The sequence below is a fragment of the Salvelinus sp. IW2-2015 genome, linkage group LG26, assembly GCF_002910315.2.
Source record: "Salvelinus sp. IW2-2015 linkage group LG26, ASM291031v2, whole genome shotgun sequence".
NCBI classification, from domain to species: domain Eukaryota; kingdom Metazoa; phylum Chordata; class Actinopteri; order Salmoniformes; family Salmonidae; genus Salvelinus; species Salvelinus sp. IW2-2015.
The window spans coordinates 40791157-40807621 of NC_036866.1; the positions used below are offsets into that span (position 1 = coordinate 40791157).

At 40.8% G+C, this 16465-nt stretch overlaps 1 long non-coding RNA gene across 1 annotated transcript; it reads left to right on the top strand.

The window, feature by feature from the left end:
* The first annotated feature begins 340 nt into the window (after window positions 1-340).
* LOC111952143 (uncharacterized) lies at window positions 341-15937 on the top strand. Its single transcript, XR_002875689.1, has 4 exons — window positions 341-488; window positions 7859-8034; window positions 10039-10101; window positions 15740-15937. It is a non-coding gene; the product is annotated as an uncharacterized lncRNA (long non-coding RNA).
* Window positions 15938-16465: the final 528 nt, after the last annotated feature.

Sequence of the window (16465 nt, forward strand, 5' to 3'; positions counted from 1 at the left end):
TCATCATTGATTTGATGTATTTGTTTATAGTTGTACAGGTGTCTAATGGTGGAACATATTTCTCTGTTTTAATGTTACGCCTTCACTATGATAAATAAAATAGCTTTTCTTGAGTGTACTTTTAACAGAGRTGAMATTTACTTTGAAGTGCACCAATACAGGTTAAATCAGTTCTTGACACAGACATTGTGGGGTAACAGGAAGTTTGGAATACTGTTGGAAAGGGGGATACCTAGACAGTTGCACTCAACTGAAATGCGTCTTCCGCATTAACTCAACCCCTCTGAATCATGGAGGGCTGCCTTAATCGATGTCTCACYTCATTGGCGCCTGGGGAGCAGTTGTTGGGGGAAACTGCTTTGCTGAAGGGCAGACTTTTCCACCTTGCCGGCTCGGGAATCCAAGCCAGCAACCGTTCGTTACTTGCCCAATGCTCTTAACCCCTATGGCTACCTACCGCTCCATGAGGTTGTGAGTTCAAATCCCAGGTGAGGACATGTTTAATAGGCTACTAATTACTGTAAAAATAAACATGCACAATGGAGTCAACGTGAGTCAAATATGTTAGTTGAAAACGTTGTATATTAAAAGCAGTGTGTGTAACTAGTTCCTCTGAACTTTTTTAAATGTAAAATGCCAAAATAATAATTTCTAGTTGAAAGAACATACGAGACAAATTGAGCAAACACATCATTTTAAATTGACTGATTTTTTTGCCTACGTTTTCTAATGTTGAAGCTAAGTTTGGGCCAACAACATTTTTTACATTTAGGTAACACTAACCAAAAAGTTGAGTAAACAAAAAAAGGCTAGGAAACCAGTTACTTAATAATAGTTGAAATAACTKGATTTTGTTTACAGTGTGGTAGCCTACTTCCATAACTAACAACAACATGAATTGTAATGATTTTTAAATCTATTTGACAAATGATCTCACACTGGTAGGCTGGCTACCCACTATCCCTCTGATCCAGTCGTCTTGCATGTTACGCAAGCAGGGTCGATTTAGTTKATTTGGACTATTTATCCTATTTTCAGGTTAATACGCGTTTTATGCAAAAGAGCCATGACAATAATAACATAGTCAGAAACACTTTCACATTAACAAGCCTACTCTTATCTTTTCAGACCATTGAATAATGTATTTATCAGGGCAAAGACAAAATMTAGCCAAACCTATATTAAGACACCTTAACACAGCACCCACCTTCACAGAAGACAAAAAAACATCACTGGTATATTCAAAGCATTTTATTCTTTCGCGATCCCTCGAAAATCCCCCTYTTGTACAAATCAAGCAGATGGTTTGCAGGAAATATAGCTTAGCCCCAGTGACCGAAACTAATTTCTACTAGCTTTCCAAGCCAGCACGATTGTTTTCTCTTTACCAAATATAGATACAACAGCTGGTCAGTCGCTGAATTAATCAATTTTAAACATTTAAACCCATTTTTAAGATATTATATCCACATAAGGTGCACTCACCACCCACCCTCCTTGTCCCTAGACACAAGATGTGCCTGAATTAAAAATTTAAATGATCCAGTCGTTAATACTGCTTCATAATTATTTGAACCGTTTAACCTACTAGAATAACTGTTTTAAATTCAGGTTAATTAAGTAAATGATTTAACGTTTTGAAAATATATATATTGCCTTCTTGCAACCTCTTTATTTGTTTAACCGAATATATTCGACTCTTTCCTTGACTTTCACTCTGCCAGTCTATTCAATATATTTAAGAGTAGCCAATTTAGTGAGCAGATGCCCATCATTTGCATTTAGACAAATTCTATTATTTTCCTTTAATCAAATAAATACCCTAGTAAGGGGGGGTTTTGATCATGATTGCAAATTATGACAACATTCAGGGAAATGTAAAAAATAATATACTACCAAATCTGTTAAAAAGTAACGTGGGCTATTATTGGTTATATTATTAGAAGATAATCATCAAGTTTAAATTGTGTTTTTGAATGGTATTTATTTTACACGCTGCTTTGCTTTGGTCTTAACACCTTCGCTAAGCCGCCTGCTTGCGCAGGCTCTCCCTCTTCAAYTCTGGCTCAGCATCTGTTTCTGACTAGGATCCGGCCACTGCGGAACATTGAAGGGATTAGGACTGGCCTAAAATACAGAGAAGCTCTGACCAGCATTACATCGATATTAACTTTGCATTAAACATAACCCCCGTTTTCAAACGGAGAGAGGCACAAGTCCAACGGACAAAGCMTTTCAGTGTGTGTTGCTCTCAATGCACCTGTTCCCCAATTTCATTGGTAGCCAATCTGTCTATGAAGGCTTTCCTTCGAACCTCTACCAATGTCAGTTAGTCCATCCTATATCTGGTCATATATTCATAGTTATGTTTTGCTTAGTTAACTATATATATTGTTTTTGTKGTTTAGAAAACACTCTTATCCAGAGTGACTTACAATAGTGAGAGCATACATTTTCTTACTGGTCCCCATGGGAATCAAACCCACAACCATGGCGTTGCAAGCACCATGCTCTACCAACTGAGACACATGGGTTTCGTCATAACACTTGATGGTTTTAGCGACTGCACTTGAAGAAACTTTCAAAGTTCTTGACATTTTCCGCATTGACTGACCTTCATGTCTTAAAGTAATGATGGACTGTTGTCTCTGTTTGCTTACTCGAGCTGTTCTTGCCATAATATGGACTTGGTCTTTTACCAAATAGGGCTATCTTCTGTATAGCCCCCCTACCTTGTCACAACATAACTGATTGGCTCAAACGCATTAAGAAGGAAGGACATTCCACAAATTAACTTTTAATAACAAGGCACACCTGTTCATTGAAATGCATTCCAGGTGACTACCTCATGAAGCTGGTTGAGAGAATGCCAAGAGTGTGCAAAGATGTCATCAAGGCAAAGGGTGGCTACTTTGAAGKATCTCAAATGTAAAATATATTTTGCTTTGTTTAACACTTTTTTGGTTACTACATTGATTCCATATGTGTTATTTCATAGTTTCGATGTCAGCWATATTATTCTACAATGTAGAAKARAGTAAAAATAAAGAAAAATCCTTGAATGAGTAGGTGTCCAAACTTTTGACTGGTACTGTATATGGGAAACATTTGCCTCAATATGGTCTTTGTACCCTCCCTTAGCTCAACTAACCATTTCAATTCAAAACTTGGTTATTTTCTCTCATTAAGATAGATGGCTAAAAACATTGGACTTTTTGAAACCCTCATAGAATGCTCATTAGTCTTAAATCAGTCATGGGAGATCAGGGGACATATTTAATTAAAATCCTAATCTCTTTGGTCCTCATAYCGTTACACTGCCTAGCTGGATCTTTGGGGATCCCTCTGCACCTGGCAGGTTGTTTAGAAAAGTCTTGTAAACGCCTCTGGTTGAAATGTGCTCCACGAAAAACCAAAGCGCTGCCACAAAGRCTAAGATACAGGTAACTGCCAAATAATGGAAACACTTGAGTAAATGAGGGATACAAAGTATATTGAAAGCAGGTGCTTCCACACATGTGTGGTTCCTGACATAATTAACCAATTAACATCCCCTCATGCTTAGGGTCATGTATAAAAATGCAGGGCAGGCCATTATTTTCGCTACCATGGCTATGCCCCCATAGGATGACAATGTCCCCATCCAAGATTAGTCACTGAATGGTTTGATGAGCATGAAAACAATCTAAGCCATATGTCATGGCTGTCTCAGTCACCAGATCTCAACCCAATTGAACACTTATGGGAGATTCTGGAGAGGTGCCTGAGACAGCGTTTTCCACCACCATCAACAAAACACCAAATGATGGAATTTATTATTGCAGAATGGTGTCACATCCCTCCAGTAGAGTTCCAGACACTTGTAGAATGCATGCCACGGTGCATTGAAGCTGTTCTGGTTTGTGGTGCCCAACACCCTTGAAGACAATTTATGTTTCCTTTATTTTGGCAGTTACCTGTAGTTAGACAAGCTAGCTACCTTGATTGATACCCTGAAATGGCTTCTTCGTAGCTAGTTATTAGGTTGGGAGATCTGGGCTATAAGCCAACTTCATAAAATTACTAGGTGGCTAGTAGTATTACACAGAAACAACAATATTATTATTATTTATTATATATTTTTAAACAGGACAAATCTGAGGGGGCACGTGCCCCTGTGCCCCCTATGGGCATGGCGTCTCTGATAATGGGAACACATTGGGAAAACCTACTCAATAAGATGGCACACCAAAAGAGCCCTGAGTCTTTGAAGGGGAGAGTATTTTTTAAACCTGAGTYCTTGTATGTGCTGACGGGGCTGCAGTGGGAATTTGGGCACGTCGACACAATCTTTAGCTTTGTTTTAGGCCGGAGCTTGGAGAGCTGAGGAAAGCACCTTGTCGAAAGGGCTCTTTTGAGTTTCTCTGATGGGTTGAGCATAGGGGCTCTGCAGCGGCAGRGAGGGCGCTTGTGTACCAAGGAGGAGCTGGGGTTGTTCTCTGGCAACTTGAATGGGGGGACGCTAGCGCCTGTTGGCTGGATGGTATTGATGTGGTTTAGCCGAGTAATCGGATTCAAAGTGAGCCATGGTATATATGTCAGTTCGCATTTCGTCAAGTGCATAATATGCGTGACCGCGGCGTGGGGATTCTGTATTGAGACTTCGTCTTGCAATTCAGTTATAGAAAGCCAAAGACTCATTTAATTCAAATATAATTCGCATTTAACCGTTTACCGACTGATATATTTGCATAACAGCAAAGGCCCTTTGCCTTTTCTGTGTGTGAGTATGTKTTTTTCTGAAGGGTTCCCTGGCCTAGACCCTGTAAGTGTAAAGTGTAATTGGAAGTGTATACTATTCATGTACTTTAGGAGGAGCAGGGTTTCTCACAGGGATAATCAAAAGGCAGAGGGAAAATTCCAGACAATGACATTTCACTTTTCCCACTAAAGGAGCAATAATGTCAGGCTAAGACACTGTAATACGCCTGAAGTGCTGTGAATCTCACGTGATATCATTTCACCAACAATTGTTTGTTGTTGTTTTTATTGTTGTTTTTACAGCTTTTTATTTTTTTATTTTTTTTTAAAGGTTGGAGGCCTGCTTTTCTAAATATGATCATTTTTAATGGAGTTCATTGTTTGTTATTATACAAATGGACCAAGGAAATATGATCAGTCCTTAATCCACTTGTATTAAAACAAAAAGGGAACTGCAACCAGAAGTTTCCATAGCCACAATTTCACCCAATATCTCGCGATAACTGTCATTCATTCAAAGACCTGTTTAGCACATGGGGGGGGGGACTAAAGAAGTAGAAAAACAATAGCCAATAGAAATGTGAAAACACAATTTAATTTAGTAAGGTTTGTTTGGTTTTGCARTCCCCACGAATAGCAACAGGTCCCACTGACATTAAACAACATATGGTCTCAGGAATTAAGCTTTCAGTTCTGGTTCGGAGCACAGTGCTGTTTGACTCGTCTGTTTTWTTTTCAGAAACAGAGTAGGCCTATCGAAAGGCTGGGTTTACCTAAAGTCCCTGTGTCCATACACGTGAACATTATATAAAATTTTAAAAATTACGTTTAAACTTTTTCTCTGTCTCAAAATGTGCATCAGCCAATTGAAATCGTCAACTTAGTTGCACGTGATAAAACGCTACATGCTAGCTGTTCGCACCACATAACCTGGCAAACTTAGCTCTATATGCTAACCTGACCAGCTGGACATGATTATTTCCAGTAACAGATTCTGCATCAGCCAATTACAGATGTTGATGTAGGTGGACGTGATTGAACACTTTTTCATGAAAACGTCCTTAACAGAGAAGTCAAACGGCATGATCTGATAGTCAAACGAACAAAAACGTGTGCAAAATATAAACTTGCCAAAAAGCTCACAGTGTAGCGAGCCTGGCTCATGGTAATTTTCACAGTTTGTGGTAAATTTGAATCCCAGGTGAGATATAGTTTTTTCCTTTGAAATGTATAATTATATTTATTGTGTTAGTGTGGTGCGAAGGGAAGTGCTGCCAAAACCTTGAAAATGAAGATTAAGATGAACAACATTTTACATGAACAACATTTGACATGCATTATTATAATCATCCACTTCATGACATATGCATTATTTGAATCAAGCATCGAGGACTAGCAGTGAACAYTGTTTTGCTTAACAAAACATCTTCACACAAGGGGGGCACATAGCAACAGTTAATGTGCCCTGCAGATTTCAAGTCAACCACTTTAGCGATGCGTGCCACCTGGAAGAGATGGCAATAGTGGTACATGATAGCTATTTGAATCCAGAGGCGCGTAATCKTTTTTTATGTACAGTAAACTTACACAGAGTGCAAATTACAGGGGAGACATGAGCTCCTCTTAAGGAAACAAAAGTCAAACTTTAGTGGGAAGGGGGGGTCTCTAAATATTGATAATTTGACCAAGACGCGCGCCGACAGCAAGAGCATCAATCTCACCGGAGAAAGCATCCAAGCGAGCGAAACAGTGGCCCTCTTTTTGMCCAGACAGCATCAGATACATGGGCTACACACACAGAAACAGAGGGGCGCTGTTTCGCTCGCTCAAATGCTTTCTCCGGRGAGATTGACGCTCTTGCTGGAGGCGCACGTTTCAGTCAAATTATCAATATTTAGAGAGGAGCTCATGTCTCCCCTGTAATTTGCACTCTGTGTAAGTTTATCGTACATCAAAACAAAAACAAAAAACATGAAGAGCCACTTGCGAATTGAAGGACAATTATGAAACAAGAATTAATTCGTTTTTGTTCTTTTTTTATTGTTCCCATTTTTGGGAGGCATGGCTTCCCTTGGCATCTGTGAATACACACCGTTATAGTAGGCTTAATGASAGTCGCCGTGTGTCACTTATGGTTTTTGAACAGATGTCTCTTTCCATTCAGCAAATGGAGTGGATGAATGTGCGCTGCCGCAGGTTGCCTAGTTTTTGAAGTGATTTGTTTGACAACCAGATGAATTTCATTCACAAATATTTCCAGTTAAATGACATGTATCTATTATTAGGCCCATAAAATAAATGTGTGCACGTGCACCCAATAGAGACTCCCCTGAATGTCACGGTATAATTCGCACTCTGAACTTGTAAGAACCTAATTTCAAATGTTTGCATAAAAGCACATGGACGTGTGTGATAAGCAAAAAACGCAATATTTGATCATATATGAGAAAACGTGCCTATTTAATTTTGTCTAACGTGCCTCCAGAGTTGTCTAATGTTAGTAGCCTAGTCAAGGATGCATCATGCAACATTGACACACAACAATTGTGACAGACCAAGAGGAAGAAAGTAAACCTTGATTTTGGAGGTTTAAAATATATATATCTCTCATGGCCAAGTTGACCTATTTTTTTGAAATGCCATTAGTTGTAGGATACAAAGTCTAAGATCTTTGATTGGCTAATGCAGAATTTGTTAGCGTAGGGCTAAGTGTGTGAACAGCTATCATCAACTACATCAACGATTTTCATTGGCTGGTGCGCATTTTGAGATGGAGAGACATACTAAACCTAAAGTATGGAAGCCCTCTCTTTTTCCCTGTGGCAATTTGAACCCACATATCCCAAATCAGATCAATAAAGAGTGATATTGACACGATATTGTCCTCTGCCAAAATGATTCTCCTTCTGTGTCCATCACAAGAAAAACCCTTTGAACCTGCCCCCTCCCTCTCAAGGAGTAATCCAGGGCCCAGACTTTGATTTTGGCCCCCCACCCCTCCTTCCTTTTTCACAAGCCCAAAAATGTACAGCAACTAAAAGGAAAGACAGAAAAAAATGGTGTTAATATCAGCATGTCAGACGCAAGATTAATCCTAATCTCCTTTTCTGTGTGGCAGGTCGCGGGGGTTGAAAGGCATGGGGGAGCAGCGGACGGGGACTGGCAGCCCTGGATCTCTTCCTCCAACYGGATAATGCTGCCAGCCGCTGTGCCTGCTGGCTGTGTGGACTCCACATGGCCGTGGGGAGCCCCTTCCCTACTACTCTGGGCTTTCACAGTACACTTCCTGAAGAGGTGGGTGATATTGGCGCCCCGTCCTCCCCCCCATATGGAGAACCTCTGATCCCAAGCTGCTTGTGCTGGTATCCTTGTTCTCTGAATCAAAGGTATAATAACTTTTGATGTGGTTGCCCCACTGAATATCATTGTTGTCACGGCACCATGCTAGGGCAGGATCTGTTGATCCATACAAAGTGAATGAGATGAGGCATCATTTTCAGCATATGCTGTTCCTTTCTGTCCAACTTTCTATGATACTCTAGTCATTCATTGAAATCACTGGAAACCTTCCTGACTGCAGCTTTAAAGATATTTGAAGTTGTCTTTTTTCCACCTGTTACAACACTCTTTTCCAAGACAGAAAATATTTTACAAACAGAGTAAAAAACTACTTTTATAGGACTATTCCATGCTTTGTTGATAGCCCAAATATGAAATTGGCTCTATCCATTCTTTATATCATCATAAAATAGTGGTGAATTTACCATGCTGGTCAAATGTTCTGAATAACCTCTATGATATAGAGCTCGCCAGCTTGTAGTCCTAAAAAACGGAAATTYGTTACCTCTGGTTCGTTCAACCATTCCTATAGGGGAATTAAATGGGGCTTTGTGATAAATGCCGAAAATAAGGTCTGAGGATAACACAGGCTTAGGAGATCTTATAAAGTTTGGTCRATGAGATAATATCAGTCAGTTAACATGACCTTTATGAACTATGAWGCTTTATGTGCTTGTTGTGATTACACAAATGCTTCAAAATTCATAGAACAAAACGTATACSATCTCCTAAGTCTGTGTTTACCACAGACCTTATTTTCAACGTTCATCACAAAACTCTCCAAAAAAAAACACTCATTTCTCCATAGGCTTTGGCCTCCTTTAATACCTACAAAAAGACTCCATTACTTTTGCTCTCTATTGTGCATCCATCTGAGAGATAATGACAATAGCATTAAGAGTAATTGACAGAAGTAGAATACATACAATTCAAACAATGTGCAATGAGTACGGTTTCAAACTCTGAGAAATCCTGGCCTTTCGATGAAAGGTTGGAGAGCTGCTATAGATTATACAAACAGTGGCRAGGGAGAGCACAATGCATGAGAAGGTGGAGGTATAAAGAGAATAAAGGAATCGCCCCCAAAAGGGACTTCTTTTGGCGTGGGACTTCATGAAGTGACCAGCCCCTGAAACCTCCAGTGGTTCTCCTGTCCACTGATGGTCAAGACTGCGGACAGAAAGGTCCCAAACATTTCTGCAGGACCTTTTGAACTCTGGGATGCACTCTAAAGAGGGGCTTTCAGGGTCCTCTGTATTCAGTTCTCTGACAGACAGACACAGAGCAGGGTGCCTAAAATACTGCCTGGAGAAACCTGAAAAGGCAAGCCCTCTGCAATAGCCTAAGCCACCCACACCAAACACACTCAGCTATGAGTAAAACATCATTTTGTCTTTTGCTCATATGTATTGTATCTGTGTGAGTAAGAATGAATGGGGATAAAGTGAAATAGAGTAATATYCCACTGTGTCTCTATACACTGAGGCCTGCATTCCAAGAAGCTAGCAAGCTCTGTAAAAATCCCCACAAGGTGAATTTATAGTCACTTTCTGTCAGAGTGAGTGAAACAGAGGCCTCTGAATCTGAGCTTTGTACAAAACCCATCCAAGAGTGAAGAGGCTGGACTGAGTACTTGGCCTGCCCAGCTGCCTTGAAGTGAATGGGTTTTCTTTCGGAGGCCATTGAATGCTCTSTGTCTCTCTGAATACAATGTAGGTGTTACTGCTCAGAGAGAAAATAACAAAAATAGTCACAAGAGCTGAGGTTTGTTCTTGAGGGGTGTTTTTTCATTCTTACTCAGTCATGAAATCATTCCTCCTTCAGATGCGGAGGGGTCCCCTTTACAAAGGGCCTGGGGGTCCCAATGGCCCTCCAGACATTTTTATGGGACCTTTTCTCAACTTGATACTACATTTGATTCTGAATAAAACATGAATACTTCTGTGTATTTTTAAACAGGAGCCACGCTCTGCATGCTGACCTTCAATGGACTGAAGTCATTTTCTGAAAGAGGGAGAAAAGGTGAGGAATTTTAGGACACTACTTGCTTCCTCATAMGCACCTTTTTCCTTGTCCATATCCAGGAAACATTGCCTTTTAAAGTGAATCACTTTTGGACCAAAAAAACAAGCCTCTTTTTTTCCCCCTTTGCCTTATAATTCTCTCGGAGTGTGACAAAGGGGAGTCTTTCAGCAGTCTATAACCCTCGCTGGGTCAGAGAGAAATCTAAAGACTATTACGAGCAGAGAGAACACAAAAGGTTGGTGGGGGAAGCTGTTAAAAAGGAAGTCCCCATTCTTAGCAAGCTGAATGTGATGCAGAGATCGAAAGTTTCATTTTAGATTTTGCTGTATTCATGGAAGCATGGCTGTGAATGGAACCCATAAAGGGCCACAGTGGTTCCTTGGACTTTTATTCTCTGCCACATCTCAAGACACAGTTAGCTTAGCACTTCACACAGGGTGCAGCAGAAGAAATATGGGACTTGGCTATAGGATGATTTGCTTTCCTCGATCTGTGTGTGTGTGTGTGTGTGTGTTTTCATTAACAGGGTTTATCAGATGGCCTGCCTTAAAGGGGTTGTTGCAGAGAGGCCAAGAAGTTGCTTTCCACTTCCTTTCCCACCCCAGAGGTGCATTGATTCTGAATGAAAGGCTTGTTTYCACTCTGCTGTGTCACRGTTAAACTCTCTCATGTGAAAACACATTCAATATAAAGGCAGAAAAACACTTGCCACTTATAGAGTATTTTTTCTATTAAATATACTTTTTTTTAAACAAAAGGACGATCTTGAAGAAGTATGAAATCGGTTCTTGGAATCCCACAGAATTGACAACAAGCAAGATGACAAATGCTACAAAACAGAACAGAGAATTCAGTATTCAAACTGGTAATATACAAATAGGGTCAAGGCTAATACAATTCCCTTCACAATGTGAGTGGATAAATACATGCTTTTTCATTTCATTTTCACTTTGAAAACGTTATCACGTCCACCACAACATCATTCACCAGATTATAGTCACACGCTCAGCATGCTCTGCTTTCATTCAGGTTCCTACACCACCTTTGTTTAATAATTTCACAAGGACTAAAGTCACACACACCCACACATACAAAGAGAAAGAAAGGCGATACGGAGGATATTCTCAAGCGGCGCTCATTCATCCCATATCGCCGCTCCTTTGAAAAGGGCTGGGGGAAATGAAAGCGTGCACTAAGCTATTCACCTCCCATTTGAAGGTCTTCGTTTGGTGAAATGTGCCGTATCTGTAACACTCGAGGAGGTCCAAAAGATTTCCCTCAGAGAAAGAGTGGGTGCTCATTTCAGTCAATGTCCTGGRGGTTCTGGTGTGTGCCCCCTCTTTGTGCCGGCCCAGCAGGAGGCCTGTTGTCCTGCCACATTCACGTGCCGATCCCAGTCATCCCACACACGGGGCCCTTCACCTGTTAGAAAGCCACCACCACACTGCAGACACAGCCAATCGCCTTTCGTTTCGCACCCGCTCTGCCTCTTTCAAGGAACAGACTGTAATTTCATCAATTTCTCATGCCTATAATTGCCATGAATACTTTACATTTCCATGTCTAAACATCAACAAAAAAGGGATTTCATGGCCCCGACTTCAGCCAGGCAGATCAACACTGGCAGGGAGAAGAAAGAKAACATAAAATCCAGAGTCTCTGTTACAGTCTGGATACAAATGTGGTTATTTTTTATGGCATGGAGAAGGTCAAATGACGAAGTAGACTTTGATTTGAGCTGCAGAATTTAGCAGGCTGAAAAGCCTAAAATTCTATTGTCTATCTCATCACAGATGACCACAGTTGAGTAAAAGGAAAATACACGTTTTATAAATCTGGAGAACATATTTTGCGATGGTATATTTTCTGAAGACATTCAAGGGACGAAAGACAAGTACACCTGTAAATAGCACCGCAGGTATTGTGCTTTCTCACTCCAAAATGAAGTTAGAATGGTGGACTAAAGTGTGAGATAAAATAAAAACACTGTGGTATTTGTGGTCAGTTGCCTGTTGCAGTGGACAGAGGTTTGGGATGGAGGAGATTTTTCTGATCAGCTCAAAGGTAATTACTTTTACACCATGAAAGCTGCCTGCCTTTGTCCCCTGCTTTATACGAGGGAACATATTTAGGCATTAAAGGCCCAGTGTCTGGATGCAGGAAAGCCATTCCAAAATTTGTAGAAGGCGCCAGAGACAGACGGCATTACACTCTCCAAATGCTACGCTTTTGCATTTGAATGTGTCAACGATCCCCGTCCCTTAGAGAGGGCTGCACCACTAACATCTTTAATCCCTAAAATATTGTGAACCCCAATGAATGCCTCCCATCTAAGCATATGTGTAATTATTTTGTAATGCTCCCCAAAATGTGATTTATATCGTTTGCTCAGTGAATCCCCCCCTCCACATCTCCTTTGTGGTCCAAATAATTGTTTCTTTTTTGGGGTGGGGAGGGGGGCTTTGAAAAAAAAGGAGAACAACAAAAAAAAGGGCTGTGAGCAAAGCCTCATATGAACCGACAATTTACATACTGACATATTCTCTCATCTTTCCACCACCCGAAAGAAAAGAGGGCCTGATTTGTTTGAAGGGGCACGTTGCGGTCATGAAAAGAAAAGTTAAAATGAGGACGAATTCGAAAAGCATAGTCTCAAAGAAAACGAATCCTCTGCCTTGGAATAATAGAGTGAGCGCCAAGTCATGTATAAGTAATCAGAAAGTGCCGACTCCAAGGTTTCTGCATCGTTCTCTTTGTGCCACTCCACAGTGGAATGGGGAAAGGATCCAGGGAACTAGAGCCTTTKATTTTGGATGGATTGAATCACATTATTTGTTTATTAACTGGAATAAAGAAGACATCCGTCCTCCTTAAAATGGTAACCGCATGAAARATCTACAGTATTTAGAAAGCGTGTTATTTGTTTATCAAGTGAGTATAGCTCTACTTCCTCTAACCATATTCCACTTTGATCCTCGAAAAACAAGTCTAAGGTGCTTTGGAATATGGAGTTGTGTGTGTGATCCACATAATAAAGTTTCTAAGTTACAGTTTTCTGTATCCCACATAAAATGAACATAACTGTCTTGTCTTATTCCCATCTACTGTGCATCATATTTATCTGAACTGACTGACTGGACCAAGTTCTATGAGAAGTTATGTAGCAATTAGTTKATTTTAAAAGGACAATATAGTGTAGCTCCATCCAGGCTGGGCAGGGTGAAAGCCAATGAGTGTCAGTTATCCATTAAGTTATTCACCCTCACTTTGGGGCTTTTCTCTAGGCCCACTAAACCCTTATATATACATTGGTTTGCGACAATAAGTCTCTGTTAATTAGCATCAAGTGTTGCCATGCCGAGGATTTGAAGAAGCCACATTCAACTCCCTCTCGCTTTCTAATTTTGGAAATAATGAGAGGGGATGACAMAGGCAGAGGAGTCTTAGTTTTAGTTTGAGCCCTCTCTCTGTCATTGTATCTAATGGGACTTTCTATTGGCYGTAGAAAACAAGGGGGCCTTCAAGTGGGATTGAACCATTCCTCCTGCTTCTCTGGGCCTGGAAGAAAGGAGCAGGGAGAGGTGGAGGGCGCTGGTAATTCTGGGCTTTAATTAAGACACTTCACTTCTTCTATGGAGCTTTTCACTCCCCTATAGTTCAGCTCCCGAGTGTGTTGAAATCAGTAAAAGAGCCGAAGGATAGGGTATTTTGAGAGAGAAACAGGGATTAATTAATGGKCAACTTTACGTTAAAGGCCATGTGCTTGCCGTTTTTGGGGGACTTCACAGGGACATCTGGTGTGCAATGTTTTGTGTTTCAGCTCAGAGAGATTCATCTCTTGCTGACTACACTCAGAAAAAAGGTACCATCTAGCACCAAAAAGGGTTCTTCGGGCTGTCCCCAGAGGAGAACTCTTTGAAGAACCCCTTTAGGTTCCAGGTAGAACCCTTTTGACAGCCGCATAATATTTTTAGAACCCTTTTTTCTTAATGTGTATAGTACAATAAACAAATACATACACTAAACAGAAACAGGCATTTAAAAAAGCCTGCGTTTTAGGTACAAACTTTCTTATCTGGTCAACTGTTGATGCAAATTGAGATTTAACTGAACTAAGTTATAGTACCCCAGAAGTTTTCTCCAAGGTAACACCATTTTTTTTACATCCCTGTAATGATTGATACAGACTTGGAAGAGTTTCAGTGTTGGATAGCCATATCCAGCTAGCTAACATAGCATCCTTCTCTGTTTGAGCCGTGTGTTTGAGTAGGCTAAACTAACTAGCTGCATTTGATGCTAGCTAAGTTCTGACACTTTGTAGAGGTTGAAAGAACACTTGCATGTACCSTGGATACCCCATAACACCACCACAATGTTTGAGTGAGGTTGATATGGTAGYAATTGTGTATTTATACTGAACAAATMGCATTTAGGGATTGCAAATATGTAATAGCACTGMAATTATCTAATTTACAGACATATGCCACTTTGGAGAGGTTTAGGGACACTTGGAAACGTCCCGTGACCACACCTGACACCACTTACTAAAACATCTGCCCATTTCTAGTTGTTAGGTCTATCAATCCCATTTTTTTCTGATATTGTTCACATCTTGTGGAAGCCATCTGATGRGTTTCCAGCTTTGGGAATCAATAATTCACTTATAGATTGTCAATGAAAGATTACTTTCAAAATACATATTTTGCGTGTGCTTGATCTTGTGTATTCTGAACTATGTAACTCCTATCTTTTGATCAATTCCTCATAATCTCTCAGATATCTTCTTTRCAAATATGGGTATGTCTATTTAGGTGGGAATCTACATTATGCCATTACATTTAAGAGGTTAAAAATATAAAACGTAGAAGTGTTTGAAAAAGTATAAAAAGTATAAAATACAGAAGCACTGTATCGCCACTCAAACTTTTTCCCACATGTGAGATATCTCACTTGTAATATCAGAGAACCTGGGTTACGCAAGTAACCTTGAGTTTTTTCCCCCTCATCCTGCTTTGTTGTCAGCTTTCTCGGGTTCCCTTAAGTTCAATGGACACATGGGGTCAAGGCCAATAACAAAGGTTATGAACATCTTCTCTTTCTCATGTTTCTTTGAGAAATACTCTAATCGCCCATGTTGCTGCTGAATGAGTCAGCTGTAATAATGCAGATTAAAGCAGTAGCTTCAAAGTCCCCTGGATGCCCTCTTATCTGTTGAGCTTGGCCTCAGCTCGTCAGCTCAGGGATTCGATCCAGCTGGCCCAACTCTCTAACCACTAGGCTACCTGCATAGCAGGTATTAATAGTAGTGTTTATAATGGCGCCTTCTAAGCATAGCAGGTATTGATATGGAGTGCCCATGTTACCTCATCAGCAAAGCAGGTATTTATATGCTAGTGTTAATGTTACCTCATCAGGATAGCGTCATGTCTCTCCTCGTCTTTACCATTAGCAAGCGTAGGGAATGTCATTCACCTATTAACTTCAGCCAATGAGCATGGCACACTAAGGCAATTCCACCACGCTTGCTGATTAACCTATGGGATCACTCGTGTAATAATCACTTCCCTTTCTGTCAACCAATGGGCATACATCTAGGGGAGTACTTATGTTAACTCTCTCACTTGATGTTTTGCAGCAACAGTCTTCCAACAACCTTCTACCRCCCCACCACCACCAACATAAAAACCTGAAGGACCGTCATCGGAACACCATTCTCAAAGTGGGGGGGTTTCGATGCCAGCGACCTGTCATCAACATCTGGCTCGGATGAGCATTCCTCAGAGACTCAGAGACGAGGCCTACCGCAAACTATTCAATAAAATTCCATATTGTGTTCCGTCTGTTGTCATTCAGTTAAGCCTGAACTCGACTGAAGTGAGGTTCTTAGTGAGGCTCACTGTCCTCTTCATTTCTCTCCATCTGAAACACTAGTCTATACGTACTGGAGAGAARGAGAGGAGACTGGACGGATGCCTATCAAGAGACACCCGGTCCAAATGATGGACAGATTAGCAAGAACAGATGGAAGGGTCACAGTCGAACAACTCTACACGGAASACATAAATACAATGTTGAAGTGGAGTTCATTGTCCCTGACAGACACTGTCAATCAAAGTGGGTGCTCCTCGCTCCACTGCTATCACTAGCAGGTCCTTCGTTAACCCACCGCATGGCCCAGTGAAAAAGAGCATTGTTAATGTGCTGAAATCTTCCTGGTGGCTATCAGCACTCTTCTTTGTGACTTTTAACTCTCCAAGGGAGCCAACAGGCTGCATGAGGGAGGTCACACTAAGAATGTGCGACTATGTCATAGGTCTTAGAGTCTGTGCAACTAAGTCKAGACTGAAAGGGGATCAAYCTC